The sequence below is a fragment of the Thalassophryne amazonica genome, chromosome 2, assembly GCF_902500255.1.
Source record: "Thalassophryne amazonica chromosome 2, fThaAma1.1, whole genome shotgun sequence".
In the NCBI taxonomy this organism is placed as follows: domain Eukaryota; kingdom Metazoa; phylum Chordata; class Actinopteri; order Batrachoidiformes; family Batrachoididae; genus Thalassophryne; species Thalassophryne amazonica.
In genome coordinates, this window is record NC_047104.1 from 7015611 (window position 1) to 7038024 (window position 22414).

At 43.4% G+C, this 22414-nt stretch overlaps 1 protein-coding gene across 2 annotated transcripts in view; it reads left to right on the forward strand.

The window, feature by feature from the left end:
* LOC117522080 (synaptosomal-associated protein 25-A-like) overlaps positions 1-22414 on the forward strand; it is a 71367-nt gene continuing 48953 nt past the window's right edge. Inside the window, exon 1 of one of the 2 annotated variants that reach the window (XM_034183463.1) lies at positions 1-90. The gene's annotated coding sequence lies outside the window, so the exon portion shown is untranslated. The remainder of the gene's footprint in view (positions 91-22414) is intronic. The other variant, XM_034183455.1, reaches the window with a different exon arrangement.

The following is a 22414-nucleotide window of genomic DNA, read 5'->3' on the forward strand; positions in this document are numbered from 1 at the left end:
AACCGGAGCGACAGAACGGCAGACGTTTCACGGTGGGAAAAAAAAAAATACAAGAGCAGCTTTAACAGAGCAGCAGAGAAACCAACACGGGTGAGTTTAACACCGTCTGACTTTTTTTTACATTTGTCTCTAAAACATCCATTAAAGTTTGACCCTGATTTTTCAGAACTGTTTGTGCTGCCTCGTCGATGTTTGTTTGCTTTAACTAGTATTTTAACGTCACAGTGAAGTTATAGCAGGATATAAAATTAGAATAGTGCTTTGTGCTTTAACGGGATTAAAGTGTGATGGATTAAATTCGAGGATAAGTAAAGTAGAATCGGGTTTCAGCACCGCGGACAGCTCCGGATTCACTGCAAACTCATACAGTCAGCAGCGAACTGAAGAATTCAATAACAATAAATAAATAAATAAAATTAGTTAATGCATTATATCATAATATACAATATTGTGTCAAAGTTTTAGGCACCAGTAGTGTTACAAAAAAAAAGGTATTTAAAATGCCCAACAAAAATCAGATGTAATACTGATATTTACTAAGTTGGTAAATATCAGTAAATACTACTCCTATGGTTAGGAGTATTTTATGTCTATTTGTTGCGGACATTTCTGTATTTTTTTTAATACTTGTTTTTATTGTTTTTATACTTCATGTTTTATGTGTGATGTCTTGATAGCTGCTGCATATCAATTTAATTCGGGATAGTAATAATAAAATTGAAGTTGACATTGAACAAATTAAACATTTACCAAGTTACAAACAGTTACTGATCCCTCAGGAAGAAAAAATGCTTTGATTAAAAGCCTGATTAAATTTATAATAACCAAAAACACTAAAAGGAAATTAAATATTTTGGAAATGAAAATTGGCAAGAAAAATTTCTTAATCCAGCCCTCAACATTAATGGTTGTCTGATTGTCTGGTACAAGTAGAAAATGTGATTGGACAACTCAGATCCCTGATAACTTTGCCCAAATTGGACAAGTCCAATGTGTCCACAGTATGAACTACAGATTAATTGCAAATTTTACATAAATGTGATTTTATGTCATGGTAACTTAATTTTAAAGTGATGACTGTGTTAAATTTGATGCAGTTGTGGTAAAAATCACAGTGCAATTGGAAGGAATGCTGGAGCTTCATGCACACAGCTTGTTAAAAAAAATACTGCTCTAGAGTGCACACATAGCCTGAAACAGCCTCGTCAAGCAGTCTGAGCACATCAGATCCAATTTTACACACACACACACACACACACACACACACACACACACACACACACACACACACACACACACACACACACACACACACGTCTTTGTTAACATTAAGGATAAAGTGTCCGTCGTCTCTTTCCCATGCAGCCGTGAGTCCAGTTGCCAAGCTGGCCAGAAAGTTACACAAGGAAGAACAATGTTGTTTCTTATGCTGCCAACATGGGACAAGTCAGAATAGCAATATAGAAATAAAGCCAGCAGCACTCAAGTGTCCTTCATAATAAAGGTTTTAATGTCTCACGGCAAGGCAACAGGATCAGGAGCACAGTACTGAGGAAGACCTAGTCGTAACGCGTCTGTGCATTGTTTTTGAGCCGTGCACCTCCAGTCCTGGTCCCTGTGAGTGCTTGTTTTTCCTCTGCTTTGACAAGTCAGCAACAGGACAAATGGGTCTCTCATTCTATTTGTCCTATAGGACAAATCCCTGAAGTGCTTAATGTCTATGCCTGTTAATTATATTCATTTATGAATATTATGGATTTAGTATGTTTTCATTATTATTTTTCAATTGATTTACATACTTAAAATGTATCCAGTGCATTCACAAGGTATTTTATGGAAATGTATGAGTTGACAAACAAATTTTGTGTATTTTAAATCAAATAATTGCAATATGAAACTCTCTCTCTCTCTCTCTGTGTGTGTGTGTGTGTGTGTGTGTGTGTGTGTGTGTGTGTGTGTGTGTGTGTGTGTGTGTGTGTGTGTGTGTGTGTGTGTGTGTGTGTGTGTGTGAGTGAGTGATATCAGCAAAAGGTTCAAAATTGGTGAATATGGTCTTTAGATGTTGAAGGTTTTTAATTTTTTTGTCAACTTCCTGTCTTTAATTTTTTTTGTCCACTTCTTGTCTCTAACTTTTTTTGTCCACTTCCTGTCCTTTTCCTCCACCTGTCATTGAGCACAGAATGATCAACAGCTTTTTTTTTGCATGTTTTCTGCTGTTGGTAATCATGACTAAATGCTCCTTTTGGCCTCAATGTGACCGCAAAATACCAAAACAAGATCTTCCTGCATCAGTGCTGTTTGCATTTTGTGGTCCTCTACTCTCGTGATAAAACAAGATCAAATGACTATAACACCACTCATTCTTTTAATAAGAATTTTGGACCAAAGACCTGTTTGTCTGTGACTCTGTAGAAGAGCAAAGTGTTGTGTATTAAATGCTAAGAGGTCACATTGATGTAACCTTTGCCAGCAGCGAGCTCTGAGCCTGCAGAGCTCTTCGAGCAGATTAGATGACATTATGAAAAAAGTCACTCTGTGCCGCCGGCCACAAGAAAAAAGTTATTGGAATAATTTGGTCTGTACAAACCCAGAGTGGATGAATTTTCGGTCACCTCTGCAGCCTCCAGCTTGCTGGCCAGTCATTGACAGAACATTTTCATTTATTCATTTTCTGCCATTCTGTTGCCAAAACATGCCAGATGGCAGAAAAAGATTCATATCCAAGAATGTGCTGTGATCACAGTACATATTTCAACAACCAAATGAGCAGGAAAAATGTTTTTCCTGTTCCTGTGAACCACTTTCTGTTTGTGCTGTAGAATTATCAGTTATTGATTTATTTTGAACAAGCTTGATTCAGTTAAATCTCTGAAAACTTAATTGGTTTGTCTTTTTCAAGTTCTTGTTTCTGGGCTCATGGGGTAACAATTGTAGAAATACTGTAGGAATTTTTGGCAACAAGATAAGTTATAAGTTTTAGTTATAGTCTGTGGTGTAGTAGGTTTGGCGCTGGCTCCCATTGTGGCAGAGAGCAGTGATGAGATGATTGCAAGTCCTGCCGATAGAAATGGTGGGGGTGGAGCCTGTCCCCAGGCAGAGAACGGGGACCAACTAGTGGCAGTGGGGTGGAGGAGGAGACTTGCTGTCAGTGATCTGTAAACAGTGAGTCGTGAGCGAGATCATGACATGTTAAGGAATGTGCTTGAATCCTATTGGTTGAGAGCTGATGACTACTAAGAAACACCTGCTTCATTTAGAGATTAAAGCTGATGCTAATTAACTGATTCTGAGTGACTACTTAAAGATCTGAGTCTTCCGGTAGATCTTAAGCTCTGCTGCATTTCTCAGATTTTGCACACACCTGATCTGATCATTTTAAACCTCCATGATGTATTTTGTAGAAACCCACATCTGGATGGCTCCATTGAGCTTTTTCCCACATCATCAGTGGGAGATGGATGGAAATATGCCCCGCCCCTTCAAAATAAGATGCCTTTTTTTAAAGGCTCACTGTCTTTTGTGTAAAGTTGAGTAATATGATTTCTGAAATGCATCAGAAATAATGTGTCTGCAAAGAGTGGTCCAAATTTATGTTGCAATCAGTTTGAAGAAGAAAACATCAGACAGTTTTTAACTGATGAGATTTTATTATAATTACTATTTATAAAGTTAGATGGGTTTCAGAGGATGTTTTTAACCAGAGTCTGAATTGGCATCATATACACATACAGTGTAGATGTGTGTCTGAAAGCACACCGGCGTTTGTGGGACTGAAGGCAGCAAAATGTGAATGCAGGACACTTTGTTTGTGAAAGATCTGAGAGCGACCAAGAGAGGCGACCTTTCTATGCAATTTAAAGAAAACAGACATTCCAACTAAACTTGATTTCATAATTTGATTCAGTTATTGTTCTGTGTAGCAGTGATGCTATTTGGCAAACAAAGTTTACAATTGAAAATTTTCATGTAGATTTCTGCAGCTTTTCAATTTCAGCTTCAACTGAAAACAGCCTCTTTTTTTGAGTGAATGATTCCTTCTAGGCAAAGTTTCACCACCTAAAAAATATAACTATTAAATCCTCCAGTCTTAAAAACAAGCATCCCTCAAATGCTCCATCAGAAAGCCCCAAAATATGAAGAGATGAATCAGTTCCTGAACCTTTGACCGACCCTACAGAGATCTAGGACAGCCCATATACAATGTGGCTCAACGAAATTCTAACAGGGCAAAAAGAAAAATATGTCTCAAAAATGCAAAGCTTGGACAAACGGACTCGGTACAGACTCAGTGGACATGGAGGGGACAGACCCGGATGTGTTTACACGTTTACACACAGACAATATTTTACTGCTCAGTCTGTTCTTCTCCAGCTTGATTTTCACTTCAGCATTACTTTGTTTTGTCTCTGATAGTGCAGCAGATAACTGAAATAATCCTTCAAATGGTGATGCATGCACCAAATTCAGAATAGAATAAATGGAATAGTTTTGACAGTGTTGAATGTTTGGTCTCCAAAGTAAAGGTCAAACAATGTGGACATCCACTGGATTCTATGACATGTGAAATATGTTACCCTGTAATGTGATAACTAAGGATGACACATGGTGCAAACTATTCCTTTTTAAAACCCTATTAACTCAGCCAATAATTTGCATCACCTTTTTACCAAAATTGAAGCAGCTTTAACTGTTGACCCCTGTACAAACTAAAATTGACCTTTGTCACTATTCTTGCTGTTTTTACCCCATAACTCCAAAACATTCAGTCACAGACAGTCCGAACTACACCTGTTTGGAACCTTTATGATCAGACAAATAATGTGGTATAGTTTTCAATACGATTGGAGCTTTTTTTACATTTTGACCCCTTCAGTTGACCTCTACCTGGCTGCCTATTGAAAATTCAAGTGGCCAGTCAGTTATTTCAAAATGGTAATATTGAAGGTGTATTTGTGCTGAATCTGGTGCTTCTATCACCATTTGAAAGATTCTGTTATCTGCTGCACTATGAGAAGTATTTCCAAGCTTGATGAGGTCGCTTTTGAGACTTAAAATGAGGCAACTTCAGATTTTGCGCAGCTTTTTGTTTTGGAGACAAAACAGAGAGATAAATCAAATAAATAAGTCCTCATCTCATTTAAGTTTCATGCAGACACTGTAACTATTCCACAGAAATAAATGAAACATTTTTGAGATCTTTTTTCTCATTTTCTTTTCCTCTGGGTGGGTGGGCGTGTCCTTGACCTTCTCCAGGCCAAGGACACGCTCATGTTTCACTTGGATGCAGCAGATAGATGGTTTCTTTAGAGAGGTCCGGATGGAGCGGTTGTCTGTCTGGGTGGTTGCTATCCAAGATGTAAAGTGGTTCCATCATGTGGTGACGTGTGGCACCAGCACAGGCCCCGGTCAGTGCTGTAGAGCTTCCCCAGCAGGAACCTCCTGCCCCTGCCTCCGCCCATCTCTGTGCAGATTAATCCAGTGGGTTTTATCCTCGCTGAGTGGGACGGTGCAGCTTTGTGCTGATTATCTCTACAGGCCACAGATGATTGCACTAAACATTTCCTCTCACAGCATTTTGCAGTCTGTCTCCATCATACAGAGTCTCAGACTCGTCCTGTCTTTACCTTCTGCACCTTCTGGTAACATTTTGAATTCTTGGACTTTTTTGCTTTGTCAGTGTGAATATTTGGTTATGAGCTGAGGTTCAGCGAGCAACAGTAGAGACAAAAAAAGTCCCGAGTACAAAAGCAGCCTCAGATGTTGATGTTCAGAGTCGGTGCTTCGAGACAGAGCAGGTGGTGAGATGATTGATAGCAGGTGTTGCAAACAGGTACAGGAGAAACCTGTGACACGGATAAACAACAACAGAACAAACGGGGGCTGTGGCTGTCAAAATAAAAGCTCTGCAGAAATATTAATTTGGCAGAGTTTTACTGTAATTCAGACTTGGATCAGAATTTGCTTTTTTCATGATCAGATGTAATTATTTTGTTAATATTGATAAGCTCAACACAGATGGTTCCCCCACTGAGTTTGGTCTGCTTCAGCTTTCTTCCTGTTAACAAGAAACGCCCGACGGACTTATTCTTTACCGCTGTTATCAGTGTGTTTGTTCATGGGCTGGGGAAGGTTTAAACCTTGCTCATGTCTAGCGCCTTGTGGCAACTTATGTTGTGATTTGTCACAATAAATAAGTTGAATTGATCCTGAGATATAGTGTAAAAAAACCCCAGCACAAGCAAGGTTTTATTTGGTAAGATTTTATTTTATTTTTTTAAATGAAATGAAATTCTATATATTTTTTATTTTGTTCTAAACCCTGGCAGAAGTATGCGCTCTATAAGAGTAACCTGGTTTTAATTTCCTGGCCTTAGAATCAAACATGATGTTACAAGCGGCGTTGTCATGCCTCTGCCATCGAGGAGCTCGTCCTCACGTCAGGCTTTTCCACTGATAATCTGCTTGTCTTACTCACGGTCATCCTGTAGCCTGTCTGTCTGTCTTTCTGTCTTCCTGTCTGTCTCTGTCTCCTGCTAGGTTTTCTGCCTTTGGATTATATAATGATGTGACGTCAGAAATGCTGCATGCTGAGACTTTATCATCTGTCACAGGGAACGTGTAAAACATCGTCACTTTACGTATTTAACATTTTTGTTGTTCTTGTTAACGTTGTTGACGGAAAATGAATTTAGTCAAACCCTCTCATTTTTATTTCTACTGTCTCACCACAGTGGGCGATGCTGCCGTCAGAGAAGCAGCTCAGTCTGTCATCTCTCTGCTCATTTTGATGCAAAATTAATTATTATGAAGTAAAAATGAGTCCCATCACCGAACATGGCTCCATTTATAAAGCACGTAGACAGCTTATCTCATCATATCAATCTTCAAAAACTCAAGTGCCTCCAGTTTCTTTATCTTCTTCAAATTCATGACGTTCATTCACGTTTATATGTGTGGATTTGTGTGTTTCTTTCTGTGTGGACGTTTCCACATGTATGGAAGGATGAACAGCTGACTTCCTCTCCGTTAGTCGCGGATCAGTTTGGAAATGTCAACTGAGATGTTAATGCTCGCTAACCCCCCCGCCTGTCAGTAAGGCTTAATTTGCACTCAGACATGCAGACACTCAGTGGACTAAAGTGCACCAAAGTTCATGCAATTAAAGCTGCACCTGTGTTTTTGATCCAGGATGTGTTGATGAAGCTTTCAAAGGTCAACCTCCTCCAGCTGCCAACCTTAACCTTTGACCTTCTGAGGCCACAGCTGCATGTTGTTGTTGTTTTCTTGTCCCTCACTTTAGTTGTTGTCAACTTGTGCAGACACTCTATCGTGAGCTTTTGACCTTTGACCTACTGACACAAAGTGCAACATATCATTAGATTAATATTTTGGGGCTAAAATTCTGTAATAATTAGAATCATATTTATTTAAAGCATTTTCCATTACAAATGCACAAAGAGCTTCAAAATTCAAAATAGAAAAAAGAAAAAAAAAACATTTCAGTGCTCCCACCAATAGACAAATGATTTTTATATGTATTTGCGGTTCAAACAGGACCGTGTGTGTGTGTGGTTTTCAGCTGCTCTATGGATCTATAGCGTCCCCAGTTTCTGTAGCACCCATGACATGATGTGGATCAATTCATCATCAAATAACACTGTCCAGGAAGAGTAATTAGACATAAAACAGCTTTTCACACGCATTTCCTTTACCAGCTTTGAAATGATGCATGTGATTGATCGTTAAAGATCAGAAGATCAGAAGAATCCATGATGGGTGGCACAACTGACGAGTGGGAGGAGTATAGACACACCCCTTTGTCTTAATTGACCCTTGGAGCTGCCAGGGCAGAGTGGGAAGAGTATAGCCACGCCCCTTCATGTTAATTGGCCCTGGGAGCTGCCAGCGCAGAGTGGGAGGAGTATAGACACGCCCCTTCATTTTAATTGGCCCTGGGAGCTGCCAGCGGCAGAGTGGGAGGAGTATAGACACGCCCCTTTATCTTAATTGACCCTGGGAGCTGCCAGCGCAGAGTGGGAGGTGCATAGACATGCCCCTTTCTGTTAATGCCTTAGTTTTATCCAGGAAAAAACGAGAAATGTCAGGATAAAAATCCATCCAACTTTCACAAAAGAATAGGGGAGTATAGCACCACCTAAAGTAGGCCAGGGGCTAAGCTGATGTGTTGGTGGGTGATTTTGTTGAGCATACCCCACGTCAGTCCATCCGTGGGAACGTTTACCACTGTAACTCCAAAGTTTTGGGCCCAAACTAACCAAATTTGCCACATGGGTGGTCTCAGTCGGTCGCCATAGAAACAGGGACTGCTTTTGCATATTGAGTAGGTAACACGGTCAAGTGGTACAAAGTCAGATTTTGGCTCACGGAGGCCATATTATTCAATCCAGACGGAGAGAATTTTAACCCAACCTCCAAATGAGTCCGGGGCGCCCACTGGAACCCAGATGACCTGACTGTTTGGATCCTGAGGTCATCCAGGGCAGAACTGCATCCAGAGAGGCTTCACGGCTTCTTGTTGTACAGTTCCATCTGTCACGGAGGAAAGCTGCACACACAGAGGAGATGCGCCACGTCGACAGATCACATTTGTTGCACTTTGACCTTAGTACAGGCAGCCAGTGAGTGTAAAGTGCCGCAGTTACATCAAAGGAGGGACTAACGCTAATAACACACTCCTCAGAAAATATTACACAACTACACAACAACAGCAACAGCTTGATTTAGCACCGAGACCCTCTGCAGCCGGAAAGTCCTGACGTCCTGTTTCCTGCAGAAACATCATCGATCCCGTTGGTACGCGGCGTTTGATAAACAGATGAAGCCTCAGATCTCAGACTGTCGCTCTGATATCTGTGACTTCACCTTTTAATTCCTGCAGGCGTGCCGTCTCCACATTTTATCTTGCATTTCAACTGCACCCGCACCACCAACAAATTCTGATTTCTGATTCAGCACCACTCAGCTTGTTTTTGTTTGTAGTTTGTGCACATTGTTCCTTCAAATTCAGCCAAACATGAACCACAAATGATGAATTAATAAAACATTAGAATGCATTTTACAGTGTTCCAAATAGATTCCCCCCCCCTCTTATTAACTGTAAATAATTTACCAGTCAGATCCATCATTTTGTGTCATTTTGTGAAAATTGTTGTGAAAGTGTCGTGACACGGACCCACAACAGGGGGCGGTAATGAACGGACAATGGATAAGCCAAAAAGTAGCAATTTAATGTTGTGAATTGCACAACGAAGTACAGACAATAACAATATGGTGGAATGTCAGTTATACACAAGGTGACGTGTGGGCAGGCTCGACGATAGAAGACGTCTGGCGAGAGAAGAGCCGGATCCCACACAGCTTCAACCACCAAAAGATCTGAAGAACACCGGAGCCGCCAAGCCCTGCGCCCCAGGTGGCCACTGTCTTCAGCAGTCAGACCCGTTACTGCTGGCAGAGAACAGAAACAATATTGATGAGTGTGAGTTCGCACACTCAGTAATCCCACAGTCTGTGTTTAGTTAGGAGGGAGCACCTCCACCTCCAATCACACACTCGTGCAGCTCCTGTTTAACCACTTATCTGGTTTGGGGTGTGAGGCGAAGCCGTCGCAGTCCACACCAAACGCCAATCCCACAGATAAGAACACACCACAGGAAAACGGCTGCAAAGAAGTTCAGATTGTTACTCAATGCAAGTCAGCAGAGAAGTTACCTGAATGGTAGTTGATTTCTCGGCGAGGAGGTGTAGTCGCAGTCCGGCCTTTATGGAGATGGTGATGAGTTGACTGAGTGACAGCTGGTGCTGATGAAGAGTGACAGCTGTCACTCCCAGTGGCTCCGGCGCCCTCTCGTGCTTGAAACCCGCACTCCAAGCAGGGCGCCATCTGGTGGTGGTGGGCCAGCAGTACCTCCTCTTCAGCGGCCCACACAACAGGACCCCCCCCTCAACGGGCGCCTCCTGGCGCCCGACCAGGCTTGTCCGGGTGCCGCCGGTAGAAGTCGGCCAGGAGGGCCGGGTCCAGGATGAAGCTCCTCTTCACCCAGGAGCGTTCTTCACGTCCATACCCCTCCCAGTCCACCAAATACTGGAACCCCCGGCCCTTTCGACGGACATCCAGGAGCCTGCGCACGGTCCAGGCAGGCTCTCCATCTATGATCCGGGCAGGAGGCGGCGCCGGTCCGGGGGTGCAGAGAGTTGACGTGTGGTAGGGTTTGATCCTTGAGATATGGAACACTGGATGAATCCGCAGTGAAGCTGGCCGGACTGAGGACTTTGGTTATGGCAAAAGGTCCTATGTACCTGTCCTTGAGCTTCTGGGCTTCCACCTACAGGGGGATGTCCTTTGTGGATAGCCAAACCTCCTGCCTGGGCTGGTATGCAGGGGCCGGGGAACGCCGGCGGTCTGCATGGGCCTTAGCCCTCGTCCGGGCTCTGAGCAGGGCAGAGCGGGCGGTACGCCACACCCGACGGCACTTCCTCAGATGGGCCTGGACCGAGGGCACCCCGACCTCTCCCTCCACTAGCGGGAACAATGGGGGCTGGTACCCCAAACACACCTCAAACGGGGAGAGGCCGGTGGCAGATGAAACTTGACTATTATGAGTGTACTTGATCCAGGCCAGATGGTCACTCCAGGCCATCGGGTGCGCAGAGGTCACGCAGCGGAGGGCCTGCTCCAGTTCCTGGTTCGTCCGCTCTGCCTGCCCGTTCGTCTGGGGGTGGTACCCAGACGAGAGACTGACGGTGGCCCCCAGTTCCCTGCAGAAACTCCTCCAGACCTGGGAGGAGAACTGAGGACCACGATCCGAGACAATGTCGGATGGAATCCCATGCAGACGCATGACATGGTGGACCAGGAGGTCTGCAGTCTCCTGGGCCGTCGGGAGCTTCGGGAGGGCCACGAAGTGGGCCGCCTTGGAGAACCGGTCCACTATCGTGAGTTTGGTAGTCATGCCCTGGGACGGTGGGAGGCCCGTGACAAAGTCCAGGCCAATGTGAGACCAGGGGCGATGAGGCACGGGCAGAGGCTGGAGGAGGCCTTGGGCCTTGTGGTGGTCGGCTTTGTCCCTGGCACAGGTGGTGCAGGCCTGCACATACTCCCGGACGTCGGCTTCCATAGACGCCCACCAGAAGCGCTGCCGGACCACTGCCACGGTCCTTCGCACCCCTGGATGACAGGAGAGCTTGGAACCGTGACAGAAGTCAAGGACCGCAGCCCTGGCCTCTGGTGGGACGTACAATTTGTCCTTCAGACCTGTCCACGGGTCCGGGCTCCCTATCAGGGCCTCCCGGACGGTCTTCTCCACGTCCCAGGTGAGGGTGGCCACGACAGTGGACTCGGGGATGATGGTTTCAGGGGGGTCTGACAGCTCGGTCTTGACCTCCTCTTCATGCACCTGGGACAGGGCGTCAGATCGTTGGTTTTTCGTCCCGGGGCGGTAGGTGATCCGGAAGTCAAAACGCCTGAAGAACAGCGACCAGCGGGCTTGCCTGGGGTTCAGACGCCTGGCGGTCCGAATGTACTCCAGGTTCCGATGGTCCGTGAAAACTGTAAATGGTACCGATGCTCCCTCCAACAGGTGTCTCCACTCCTCAAGAGCTTCCTTCACCACAAGAAGTTCCCGATTGCCGACGTCATAGTTCCTTTCAGCCGGGGTCAACCTGCGGGAAAGGTAGGCACATGGATGGAGAACCTTGTTGGACTCCCCGCTCTGGGATAGCACGGCTCCTATCCCTGAGTCAGAGGCATCCACTTCAACTGGCTGCACCAGAACCGGTGCAGTCGAGAACCGGCGTTTCAACTCCCTAAACGCGGCTTTGCACCAATCCGACCAGGTGAAGGGGACCTTAGTGGAGGTCAGGGCTGTCAGGCGGCTAACTACCTGACTGTAGCCCTTAATGAACCTCCTGTAGAAATTCGCAAAGCCGAGGAACTGTTGCAGTTTCCTACGGGTTGTTGGTTGGGGCCAATCTCTCACCGCCGCAACCTTGGCCGGATCAGGGGCGACGGAGTTGGAGGAGATTATGAACCCCAGGAAGGACAAAGAAGTGCGGTGGAACTCGCACTTCTCGCCCTTCACAAACAGCCGGTTCTCCAACAACCGCTGTAGGATCTGACATACATGCTTGACACGGGTCTCAGGATCCGGAGAAAAGATGAGTATATCGTCTAGATATACGAAGACAAACCGATGCAGGAAGTCCCGCAAGACGTCATTAACCAACGCTTGGAACATCGCGGGCGCATTGGTGAGGCCGAACGGCATGACCAGGTACTCAAAGTGAAATAATGGGATGTTAAATGCCGTCTTCCACTCGTCTCCCTCCCGGATCCGAACCAGGTGATAAGCATTCCTAAGATCCAATTTTGTGAAAACCTGGGCTCCATGCAAGGGCGCGAACACTGAATCCAACAGAGGTAGCCCTCTGTAATCAATGCATGGACGGAGTCCGCAGTCCTTCTTGCCCACAAAAAAGAAACCAGCACCCATCGGGGAGGTGGAGTTCCGGATCAACCCGGCAGCTAACGAGTCCCGGATGTAGGTCTCCATTGATTCGCGTTCCGGACGTGAGAGGTTGTACAGTCTGCTGGACAGGTACTCAGCGCCGGTATCAAATCAATGGCACAATCGTACGGACGATGTGGTGGGCCAGCAGTACCTCCTCTTCAGCGGCCCACACAACAAAAATTCCTTCATTAGTAAAATGTCCAATCTCAATGTAAAAATATTAAATATACGAGGTCTGTTAGAAAAGTATCTGACCTTTTTATTTTTATTTTTTTATTATATTTTATTTTATTTTATTTTTTTAATTCCTCCGCACATCTGTCTCAATGTGCCGAAAAAGTGCTGATGTCCACGTCTTCCACAATTCCTGTGCTAGTCAGAGGACGTCCCGGATAAAACACAGCGTCCAGTTTGGAAATGAACGGCACATTCCACTGTTACAGGAGTTTTTGTCATGGAAAGAGGAGCGGAGGAATTCCGCGCGTCGCGGCAGTGCCGCATGGCGCAAAGCAACGCCGTGATGAAGCCTCACAGGACATGTTCTGGCATGTCCAGGCTCATCCACAATTTCTTGGTTAGGCACACAACTGAAAACCCACCGACAGCCGTCTGAAAGCCATCTCAAAGCCGTCCTGTGAGACCAACATGGAGGTGGTTTTGTGCCGCACCATGAGCGGCACGGTGGCGCATCCGTCCGCTTTTCTTTCCATGAAAAATAACTCCTGTAACAGTGGAATGTGCCGAAAAAGTGCTGATGTCCACGCCTTCTGCCATTGTTGTGTAAGTCAGACGACGTCCCGGATCAACAAAGCCTTCACGTTGGAAATGATCTGGTTGATTCAGCCTGTCGATCGGCGCTCGGAGCGCGGCGCGCTCTCAACAGCTGTGGGCGGTCTTTTAAACCCGGCTGGAGCACTCCTTAATCTGGGTAATCCCCATAAAATTGTCCCTCAAAGCCATATGAATTTTCCGAATGGTGTCCACCTGGAGGTCTCTCACAGTTTCTGGAAAAAATTGATGCAGCAAAGCTCCAAATCGTTCAGACATTTATTCGCAATAAAAATCAGATGAGAGGGGTGGACCACTGCTCACACAAAGCCTGCTCACAGGCGAATGACGCAACCGACAGGCGTGAAAAAACTCATGCATGCGCACGAAGGTTCAAGCTTGGCTGATGCAATCACACGTGATTCAAATCCATATGGTTTTTGAAAAAATAAAAAGGTCGGATACTTTTCTAACAGACCTCGTATTATGCCCACATATTTGGACTTATTAACTTATTTGGTCATTTTAACAATTCAATTCATCCCTGAAGGAGGTAAATAATTATTCATGTTTATTTGTTTAAATGATAGCACAAAAATGTATAAACTAATATTAATAAAACTTGGGTGGGGGTTTGAAGACGGGCCGCAGAAGAAGTTCATATATTTTCTGATTAATGATGTTGATTCTTTTGATCCTGATTACAGGATCAAATAAAAGACAAATCCAGATCCAAGTTCAGTGATTGATCTGAAATATCAGAAACAGGGATCAGGATTACAGGTTGGCAAAAAAACTGAAATACATCTGTCACAGTTAGAGGTCATCAGACAGCAAGTGAATACAACATTTACTAATATAAACAACAGGTTGGCCGTTGTCGTGTTCTGCAGCAGCCTGTACTCAAGGTTCTTGAAATGGAGCAATATCGCCACCTGGTGGACATTTAGCATTACTGCAGGTACAAAAGATCTCCCCAAGCACTGGACTGTGGCTGCCCACTGCTCCTAGTGGTTGGATTGCATCTAACTGTAACTAGGATGAGTTAAATTACAGCTGACACAACTGTAAGTTGATTTTTGTGAGTCAGCCCATTTTATTTTCACCAAAAGCTAACTTCTCAAATAAATAAACAGTTGAGACTTTGCCGCACATTTTAGCATCTTTCGTTGCCATCTTGTGAGTGATGTGAGCATTTTAGGGCTGCTGGTACATTTCCTACTTGAAAGCCAAAATTCAGATTAAAAAAGTCAGAAATGCATGATTTTTTATTATTATTATTATTATTTTTAGCAGGTAGAGTTTTGACCTTCCAGAAATAATCTATAAAAATTTCAGTTTTGAGAAGTTTATGGTTTTTGACTTTGAAGATATGAACATTTGCCGGAAAGACAGAATTTCTCCTGACCAGCACAACATACAGCTGGGAATAAAATACAGAAGAACACATTATGAATTGTGCTGCTGTAATTTAAAAGTGAGAGAAAATGTCCATGAGATGAGTGTTTAAAGTGGGAGTGAAGTTTGAAACATCAGTTTGTGCAGCTTATCTTAGGGCCCCTTCACACATAGTATGAATGTGGCTGAATTGCGCACGAAGCAGGAATTGTATGCAATACATGTAAAATCGTATCTGCCTCCAATGCCTCGTACACCTGTTGCTACAACTTTTTGCGCACATCAGCGGCTGAAAGACAGAGTGTGCGCTATGAGAGCCCATCGAACCCTCTCGCGGGAGGTGTTGGCCAAATTCCAGGTGACACACAGGAACACCAAACACCGCTCATTTGGCACTTAGAAAATATGTGGCCATTCACACTGTTAGCACAAAAACAGTCAGCAGACGATCACTTTCAAGCTGGATGTGAAATTTGTCTAAGTGTCCCCATGAGTGTGGCTTTGCAAAACAGCAACACATCCTCCACATGTGTTGCGGGTGGGGGGGAATAACTAAATAGCAGTAAAAATAACTTAAAAGAAATGATCACAGACACAGGGTGACACATTGGTGTGTGGGCTGAACTGACAGGGGGCGTGTCCACCAACGGCCATAGCTGTTGAGATCTCTGGTTCTGGACGTCACAGCTGGGGAACACATACTGTGTTTGGACATACATGAGTTTACAACTGTCCACGTGTGTCAGCTTGCTGTCCTCACGCAGACATATATAAAAACATATATCGCCGTTGCGACGGGCTGCAGTGAGCAAACGCACAGCGCGCACATGGACAGGCTGCCCCAGGTGAAACAGACTGTCAGATCATAATACACAACGGGCGATCTGAATGTCACGTCACGTTAGCCATGAGAGCTCTGTTCCTCCGGACACGTCGGCTCGATGTTTTCGTGTTTCGCTCGTTCGAACTGTTTCGCCGTGATTCGCCCTGATTTGTACTTATCTCTACTACCATATGTATGAAGGGGCCCTTAATGAAGGTGCAGAAACAGTTTGTTGTCCTGGAGGCAATGGAGCTCATCTGCCTGAGTGTTTTCTGTTTGATTATGGTGAGATGCTTGAGAAGTTCATTGCATGGTGCAGGAAACATTTCCTGTGGAAGTCCTTGTCTGCAGCTCCTCCTTCAGCAGCAGCGGCTGGATGGTTTTGATGCACTGCAGAAATCAGAGAATGTGATTCTAATGGTTTTCTGTCGGTTCCATCCTGGTGCCAGTGAACACAGAACAGACAGGAACAGGAAATGACAAATCAAGGATGGCCTCGTGCAACAAGGATGTGGTGATTTTATATTTGAGGCTGGTCGTGTCGGTTTGTGTGGACAGTGTGTGGTGTTACTATGTTGTTCCCAGATTATTCATTTGTCGATTTTAAGAATACGGGGAAAATGCGGATCTTTGCCTCGATTAGTATTGATGTGTGTTGTGTGTAGTTTGCACCACTAGTTGGCAGTATACAGAGGAGACCATAAATCAGTGATTGGGATGAGCCTCATCCATACAGGATTAGAAACCACTACCTTTTGAGTTGGATCCTGAAACAGCTCATATTTTTAATAATGCCATTGTCATTTTTCACTAAATTTGACACATAAGAAGTGCCATCTGTTTTCATGGCTGTGATGCTTCTTTCTTCACAGCCTCCTTGTGGTCGTTTCATGCTGATGAGCTCTTATCATCAGGGTTATGACTTTGAATCAATAATTCATCAATGCCCTTTTAAGGTTGTGGGGCCGGTGTGCTGAAGCTGGAGTGTTCTGATCAGTTTGTCCACGTGTGGTCATATTTGTGTTTTTGTTGAGTGAAAGAGTGGTTCTGTTGGACCTTCAGTCTTGACCCGGTTCTCAAGCGGGCCCGTCGAGAGTAAACCCTCTTTGCTCACTGACTTAATCTCTCCGTGGCCTGAACCGGCAGTTCAGCTCTTACAGCATCCGTCAGTCAAGACGAGTAACAGCTGGCAGGGCCGGAGGGGCGGGGCCAGAAGCTCCTAGTTTGTGTCAACTGACCAGTCCTGTTCAAATCAATTCAGTTTATTTATATCACACCAGATCACAGCAAACTCACCTCAAGGCGCTTCCAACTGCCAATCCAACCCCCTGAGCAAGTACGCAGGCGGCAGTGGTTAGGTTTTTTTTGCATGGGTGGGTTTTTTTTTGCAGAAGAAAACTCAAGCAGACCAGCCTCAGAGGGGTGACCCACTTCTTTGGCCATTCTCAGTTTAAAAGGAGAGGAAATATGGTTCAATACTGTGCATGTATGTTAGCAATCCAAAAGGGATTGAATGACTCCAGAGAAACAGAATGTTTTATCTCAGCGGGCGGATTGTGCTACAGCACGGGTGAACAATAAGACAAAGCTCTGTGGCCTGCTGACTTCTCTTCAACCTTAGGGACACATAGTATTCCTGTGTCCTGAGAATGCAGAACCTGGGCTGGCATGTTATGTTAAATTAGATTGACTGTTCAGACCGGTTCAAGATAAAGTGAAGTGAAACAAAGACCTTAAAGGACAAAATACAAGAGAGCAAAAAAAAAAAAAATTACATGATTCCATTATGCAATCATTTCATTTGGGCTTTGATTTAAAATATTCAGAAAAAAAAGACGAAAAAAAGCAGCTGGACAAACAAACACTTCCATATTCTGATGATTTCATCTTCACCTCAGGAGCACAAACCTGCATCCTGAGACCGGAGAGCATGAGGCGGTACGTAATCCATTCAGCATTTTTTTGTCATCAACAAGATCTTCAGATCATTTCTCGTAGAGATAAGAAGTCAGTAAGGACGGGAAAACAAGCCATGTGATCAAAACTAGCTCTCATTAAAACTCCAGCAGCAGAAGACTCTTCGTGGTCTTATGCGGTAATACTGGAAGTAAAACATTACAGTAATGGATTGGTTCCAGTGGCGAGAGATAAGGTGACAACAACGATGACTTCTTTGTTGATTTAATGAGCACAAATCTTTCAAAAGTCTTGCTGTGAGCCACTCAAGAAAAATGGTGTATTTCACACTGATCACAGTCTTCAACAAATCCAGTCAAGAAATCATATCAAATTTAGACAAAACCTTTTTTAACATACAGTAGTGTTCAGAATAATAGTAGTGCTATGTGACTCAAAAGATTAATCCAGGTTTTGAGTATATTTCTTATTGTTACATGGGAAACAAGGTACCTGGGTGATCCTTTAACTACGGGCACTATTGGCCTTGTAAATGTAATTTCCACCACACCATTGCCTTACAATATAAAGCGCCTTGGGGCAACTGTTTGTTGTGATTTGGCGCTATATACATGTGCTCTGATGTTACTGTTTAGCTCCATAGAAACTACCCACACAATCTTTCATACAAACTTTTTAAAGGGACATTATTGTTGTGGTGGAAATTACGGCAATAGTGTGGGACAACTACATTTTGTTTAAAAAAATCACAACAGTTGTATGACATTGAATACCCCAATTATGTTTTGATCATTTTACTGATATTTTATTCAGAGATATTTTAAAACATTAGAAAAAACATTTGTTTACTATTCATTTTTATCATTGAAGATCAAAAGTCTGGGTGTGGGACAAGCACAAAACAACAATATTTGCATATAATGATGCTGAAAAAAGGTGAAAAAGTCATCATAGACTACTAGGACAAATTTCTTAAAACACTTTCATTGTAAAGATAACTATAAAAGTGTGAAATTCCCCCTTTTTTCTTTTTTTCATAAAATATGATCAAGGGACATAAAAGTGCCCGTAGTCTAAGAATCACCCACCAGTAGATTCAGTAGATTCTCACAAATCCAACAAGACCAAGCATTCATGATATGCACACTCTTAAGGCTATCAAATTGGGCTATTAGTAAAAAAAAGTAGAAAAGGGGTGTTCACAATAATAGTAGTGTGGCATTCAGTCAGTGAGTTTGTCAATTCTGTGGAACAAACAGGTGTCCCCTATTTAAGGATGAAGCCAGCACCTGTTGAACATGCTTTTCTTGTTATGTGGGCCGCCCGAAGAGGAGGTACTGCTGGCAAACGCCAGAGGGGGCCCTGCCTGTTGTCGGGTTTCAGGCACCAGAGGGCGCAGTCACCCCCCAGGAGCCAGGACCACAGCTGTCAGAAATCATCTCATCACCATCCTATCCCATAAAAGACTGGAGGAGACACACCACATCTCTGCCGAGATATCAGTTTACCACTCAGGTAAAACTCTCAGCCATTTCTGTGCTCTACGCACTACTCATTGTCTTTCTTTGAAACCTTTGCAGACGGACCTGTTATCTTCAAATCAGCTGGAGCTGAGTTTTGGACATTTGAAGAGCGACGGACTTCACTCCTCTTTCCAAAACCAGAGAAGTAACAGTCGGTCACTGCACGTATCTGTGTTTTTGTGTCGGAGGTGGAGATTCTCCCACAAACGGAGTCAAACTGAATTGCTGATTGTTCTGCTGGATGTGCACACACCCACCATTAACCTGTCTTCTGTTCCTGCCAGCAGTACCGGATCTGACAGCTGAAGTAGAGGCCACCTGGGGACTCGGGACTTGGCGGCTTCAGTGTACTGCAGGTCTTCGTTGGCGGCGGAACCTTGTGGGCCCCGGCTCTTCTCTGGATAGGCGTCTCCTACCCTCGGACCTGCCCACACGTCACCTGTTGAATTTTGTAACTGGCTATCTAAAAGCAGGATTCGACCTGTTGTGCACATTTGCCACAATAAATTGTATTTATTTGACTATCTATTGACCGTTCATTTGCGCCCCCTGTTGTGGGTCCGTGTCATTACACTTTCCCAACATTTCTCTTTGAAAGCCTGAGGAAAATGGGACGTTCAAGACATTGTTCAGAAGAACAGTGTAGTTTGATTAAAAAGTTGATTGGAGAGGGGGAAACCTATACGCAGGCGCAAAAAATTATAGGCTGTTCATCTACAATGATCTCCAATGCTTTAAATGGACAAAAAAAAAAAAACAGACACATGGAAGAAAACGGAAAACAACCATCAAAATTGATCGAAGAATAACCAGAATGGCAAAGGCTCACCCATTGATCAGCTCCAGGATGATCAATGACAGTCTGGAGTTACCTGTAAGTGCTGTGACAGAAGACACCTGTGTGAAGCTAATTTATTTGCAAGAATCCCCCGCAAAGTCCCTCTGTTAAATAAAAGACATGTGCAGAAGAAGTTACAATTTGCCAAAGAACACATCAACTGGCCTAAAGAGAAATGGAGGAATATTTTGTGGACTGATGAGAGTAAAATTGTTCTTTTTGGGTCCAAGGGCCGCAGACAGTTTGTGAGATGACCCCCAAACTCTGAATTCAAGCCACAGTTCACAGTGAAGACAGTGAAGCATGGTGGTGCAAGCATCATGATATGGGCATGTTTCTCCTACTATGGTGTTGGGTCTATATATCGCATACCAGGTATCATGGATCAGTTTGGATATGTCAAAATACTTGAAGAGGTCATGCTGCCTTATGCTGAAGAGGACATGTCTTGAAATGGGTGTTTCAACAAGACAATGACCCCAAGCACACTAGTAAACGAGCAAAATCTTGGTTCCAAACCAACAAAATTAATGCCTCGCAGATGTGAAGAAATTATGAAAACTAGTTCTACAACTAAATCCTAGTTTAGTGATTCACAGGATTGCTAAAAACGCAGTTTGAACATAATAGTTTTGAGTTTGTAGCGTCAACAGCAGATGCTACTATTATTGTGAACACCCCCTTTTCTACTTTTTTTTTACTAATAGCCCAGTTTCATAGCCTTAAGAGTGTGCATATCATGAATGTTTGGTCTTGTTGGATTTGTGAGAATCTACTGAATCTACTGGTACCTTGTTTCCCATGTAACAATAAGAAATATACTCAAAACCTGGATTAATCTTTTTAGTCACATAGCACTACTATTATTCTGAACACTACTGTAAGTGTGATTTGCCATTTTCAATAATTCCTCTAAGCAAACAGTGCATGTGCTCATGCACGTGTGGACTGTGCACTGGCTGCAGCCTTTAAATACTTAAATTCAGAAACTGTGCAGTCTTTGTTCATTCACTCAAGTTTTAATGTTTCATCACCAAATCACCAGGAAGGTTTTGAAGCATTTATTTTGAATCATCTGGTGACATGTTTTAATCGACGCTCACCTGCATTTTTGATGTCAACGTCCAACGCTGTTACCGCCAGAGGGAACGCGTGGCCACAAATGGATTTCATATTGAACGATAGACAGTTTAGCGCCAGTCAGCTTAAATGTTTCATAAATAGCAACGAACAAAGATGCTAATGTTTTATCTGTAATAATACGTAAGTCTGTTAAATGAAGGTTTGCTTTTCTCCTCTGGTCAAACAGCCAAAAACAAAAATGTCTACATAAATATTTTACTGTGTGGACGAGGCGTTATGCCCAAAAACAGTGAGGGAGCATGAAATAAAAAGGAAATCACTTTCACACTGTGAGGGTTCTTTGCAGTGATCACCCCTGATTGGCTCCCACAGAGAGCACTCGCTGGTTCCCTCCTCCTCCTTTGAAGAAACTGTTTAATTTGCTCATTTTTATGCATATTTTTCACTGCATAAATTTTTTTTAATAAGTGGATTTTAGCCCTAGTGTTTTTTCCATAATGAGGAAAACCTTATTTTCTGTGCAAGTACTATGCAACAACTTGAATTTGGAGGCTTGAAAATGTTTGATAATACATCAACATGTGTAACGACCCTTATTTTGTTACAGAAACACATTCTGAACACTAATCACATACGCCAACCTGAACAGAAAAAGAAAGCTCATTCAGTTACTCCTTTGTCAGAGTGCAAAATACACACAAAGCCCATCGTAGCATAAAACTGAACAGTTTTTACCTTACTATTAGCAGTGCTGCAGACAACACATCTTGATCTGGACTTGTCCTTCCATGATTTTAAGTAAATGCATGTGAGGTCCCTGTTAAAGCTGAAATAGCTGCACCTCACCTGCATGCACGGTGGTCAGTGAACAGTTTTCACACATATTTCTGTTGCTCAGTGGCTGAAGCCACTCCAGTCCAGAATGGCACTGGATCAGTTATTGGCCGTTTATTACTGAAGGCCAAATTCTTATTTGGATATTAAGTCATGATGCTCATTTATTAATTTAACACTAATTTAGATCATTTTACTTTGACATTGGATTTTTTTTTATTTTACCTAAAAATAAATCAGCAGTTTTCTGAAAATGTTTGCTTTGAACTAACTTTCGGTTTGATGTTCCAGCCGTTCTTATTTTTTCGGTCTCTGAGATGTTTCTGATTTCAGCTGCTACCTTGCTTCGCTGCGCGACACGTGTGCACGTGCATATGTACAAATATAGAGTTTGTATGTCTGAATACAAACTGTACAGAAATGTTTCCATAAAGTGTTTTGAAGGACCACCTGTGGAATAGCTCAACTTAATTTACCATCATTTGAACTTGTAAGCGCATTTAGCTTTTCTGCATTAAACAAACTCTTGTGCCCATATTTTGTGTTAAATATAAAAATATTATTTAACCCGGTATCTGTTTTTTCCTGTGAAGTGATTGTGAGGACATGTGTCAAAGTGCCCGTGTGAACTTCAGGATTGATTCAGGGTTCACATCCAATGTAAGAAGGTTTCATTGTTTCTTGAAAAGAACGACATGTT